The sequence below is a fragment of the Phascolarctos cinereus genome, unplaced genomic scaffold (assembly GCF_003287225.1).
Source record: "Phascolarctos cinereus isolate Bilbo 61053 unplaced genomic scaffold, phaCin_HiC Scaffold_87;HRSCAF=625, whole genome shotgun sequence".
Classification (NCBI taxonomy): domain Eukaryota; kingdom Metazoa; phylum Chordata; class Mammalia; order Diprotodontia; family Phascolarctidae; genus Phascolarctos; species Phascolarctos cinereus.
Window position 1 is genome coordinate 11,346 of NW_027556268.1, and position 3,782 is coordinate 15,127.

At 40.1% G+C, this 3,782-nt stretch overlaps 1 pseudogene; it reads left to right on the forward strand.

Moving 5' to 3' along the window:
• Nucleotides 1-302: 302 nt before the first annotated feature.
• On the forward strand, nucleotides 303-1,353 carry LOC110204070 (fructose-bisphosphate aldolase A pseudogene; annotated as a pseudogene).
• Nucleotides 1,354-3,782: the final 2,429 nt, after the last annotated feature.

Below are 3,782 nucleotides of genomic sequence, written 5' to 3' on the forward strand. Positions count from 1 at the left end.
TAATTGCACACTTTAATGTTGCTCTCACAGAACTGGTTAAACATGAAAGATAAAAAAGAAAATGCAGAGCTAAATCACTGGAAAAACTACTTCTGAAAGACTTAGCAAGCTTTTAAATTTAAATGGAAACATTAATGAAAATGCCTCTTTTACAACACACACATTATTAGTAAACTTTAATTCAATAAAAATAGTAATTAAAAAAAAGGAACAAAAGCAAAAGACAGGATTGGCAGAAGCTCAGTACTCGACGATAAGCAGTCTGCTTTCTGCCAGAAACTACCAGCACAGCCAAGGAAAACATGTCTTGCCAATACCCAGCATTGACAACAGAGCAAAAGAAAGAACTGTCTGATAGAGCTCATCAAATTATTGCTCCGGGCAAGAGAATCTTGGCAGCAGATGAGTCCACTGGTAGCACTGCAAAGCCACTGCAATCCATTGGAACTGAGAACACAGAGGAAAATCACCTTTATAGGCAGTTACTTCTGACAAAAGACAATCGAGTGAACTCCTGTATTGGAGGTGTCATCTTTTTCCATGAGACACTTTACCAGAAAGCCAATGGTAGTCATCCCTTCCCCAATGTCATAAAGGCAAAGGGTGGCATTGTGGGCATCAAGGTGGACAAAGATATGGTGTCCCTGGTAGGGACCAAGGTCTGGAAGGGCTGAGTGAGCGCTGTGCCTAGTAGAAGAACAATGGAGTTGACTGTCAAGTGGTACTGTGTACTGCAGATTGGGGATAATACACCTTTCCCACTTGCCGTCATGAAGAATGCCAATGTGCTGGCCTGATATGCCAGCAAAATGGCATTGTCCCCATTGTGGAGCCAGAGATCCTCCCTGATGGACAACATGATCTGAAGTGTTGTCAGTACGTCACTGAGAAGGGAGTGACTGCTGTCTACAAAGCTCTGAGTGGCCACCATATCTATCTGGCAGGGACCTTGCTGAAGTCTAACACGTGTCACCCCTGTACCCAGAAGTATTCACATGAGATCGCAATGGCCACGGTCATTGTCCTTCACCGGACTGTGCCTCTTGCAGTCACTGTTGTCACCTTCCTATCTGGGGGTCAGAGTGAAGAAGATGCCTCCGTCAACATCAATGTCATCAACAACTGCCCCTTGCACATGCCATGGACCCTGACCTTTTATTACACCAAGCTTTGCAGGCATCTGCCCTCAAGACCTGGGGTGAAAAGAAGGAAAACGTCCAGGCTGCCCAAGAGGAATATATTAAGTGGGCCACTGCTAATAGCCAAGCTGCTCAAGGCAAGTATACTCCAAGTGGAAAGTCAGGAGGGGCAGCCAGTGAGTCTCTCTTTGTCTCTAACAGGGGCAGCCAGTGAGTCTCTCTTCCACCTTGGTATGCCCTAACACTCCAGGCCAACCCTCACAGTCCAGGAAAAGGCTGAGATCCCAGAGCTATGTGCTGACCTCTCCATCACTCCTAACTTGTGTGGTGTTGTTGCTCTCTGGTGAATCTAGTGACCCCTCCTCAGACCACTTTGTCCAATAAACAACTATTTAACACACACACACAAAAAAACAAGATTAAAAAGTGACTTAATTATGATATCCTGACTAATGAATGGTCGACATTACAGAAACTTTTTTTTTAGGCAATTGGGGTTGAGTGACTTGCCCAGGGTCACACAGCTAGTAAGTGTCAAGTGTTTGGTCTGAGGCCAGATTTGAACTCAGGTCCTCCTCACTTTAAGGCCAGTGCTCTATCCACTGCTCCACCTAGCTGCCTAAATTACAGAAACTTAATAGCAGTTAAAGCAGTCTTTAAAGGAAAAATTTACCTCTGAAAACATACATCTTAACAAAATTTTTGTAAACACAACACTGATGAACTGGGTTCACAAGTTGAAAAAAACTAGGAAATTAAAAAAAATTAAAAAGCAAATATGCACAAAGGAAACAGTAAAGGACAAATAGATTTTTTAAAAAGAAACAATGTAACTACATAAAAAACAAAAGCAGAGTTAGAAAATACTAAAAATCTTATAAACCCTTTAAATTTTTTAAATTAATGTATTTTTATTTTCAACATTCACTTCCATAAGTTTTTGTGTTTTAAATTTTCTCCCTCCCTCTCCTCTCTCCCAATTCCACAGAACTAGTCATCCTCCCAAGTCACTCAGATTTAAACTAGGTGTCACCTTTTACTCTTCCATTTCTCACCCTACCTAGCTATATTCAATGTTTTGCCAAATCCACCTAAATCAATTCTATTTTCCTACATAAATCACATCTCTTGCAGATAGCAGTTTTTTTCAAATACTGTTACAGCCCTGATGCAGGTCCTCATTACCTCACACCTGTACTAAAGCAATAACCTGCTATTGGTCTGTCTGCTGAGTTTTTCCCTACTCCAAACCATCCTCCATTTAGCTGCCAACATGATGTTTAAACAGGTCACCTTACCTCCAGGAACAAATAGAAAAGCCTCTGTCTGACTTCTGAACTCCTCCGTAACCTAACTTCCCACTCCTTTACAGCTTCTTACACCTTACACCTCCCCCACATTCATTAATTTTATTGTCCTTCTTTGCTGTTCCTCAGCCAACATTTTGTTTCCAGCATATTCAGCTTTTATTTATTTTAAATTAAATGTTATTTTACTTTTAAGTTTGCATTGTCTCCTCACTCTATCCTCAAACCTCTTATAACTGAGAATGCAAGAAAAATAAAACATTTACAAACAAGAATAAATAGATAAATTCACTCACATTAAAGCCGTACACATTCTGACCTCAGACTGGCCTGTTAAGCCCCCTCCAGCAAAACTGTCCTTATCTCTGTTTTTCAGAAATGTAAGCCACTCCTCCCTACAATTTCTATCACTTTTTTAGTTCATAAGAAGGTCATTGTGGCACACAAGGGGTAACAGATTCAGTGAGGCCAGGGTGAGTGCACCTTTGTAGCAACTTGCAAAACAGCTACTTGTTCAACTTGCGCAGCTTTTAATAAGCTTGTGTTTCAAATCACATCCACTGGGGGCTGTCTGAGCTTGCACCCCTTTCTGGGCACTTAAAAAAGATTATAATCATACCTAAGTCAGTTCTTGATCAAAGTTGAGCTCATCCTTATTTCTAAAACCACAGCTCCCTCTGATAAAAGTTTTCACTAAGGAAATTGTACCTACATATGACCCACTTGTTTATGGATTCTGATGGGGGGTTTCATCTCATTGCATTCTAGAAATGTTTTTATGTTCTCCTTTTGCTTTATTTGCAGACCAAGGTAGGGAATGATGGTTATGAATAGATGAATAGATCAAATTTGTGAATGATAGTTGTGAAGATAAAAGTTCTACCTGAAATTTTCAGTCTGACATATGAGAGAAATAACAATTATCTAGTTGTAAGGTGTAATTAATGAACTTCTGCTGTTTAAGGAATTCTTTTGACACTTTAGTATGCTGTTATTCCAAGTCTAAGCATTAAGTGTCTGAAAATCATTGAAGGGAAATGGTACATGCCCCTGAAGTCTGAGGACTGCCCCAAGTGGATGTCTGTCTCTGGAAAAGCTGAGAGAATTATTTTGCAAAAGTGGAGGTAGGATTCTCTTGACTTATCCCCATCTCTGCAAATAAGACATTTTCCCACCTGGTTAATTCTGAGCTGGGATATGACACATGTATAGTGAGGTATCATTCTGAAGTGTCATTTGAATTACAATAATGAAGAGCCTTACAACAGCTTGGTTATTTACTTTATATGAGATCACCCTACAATTTTATTTCATCATGTTAATATGATTAGTGAGA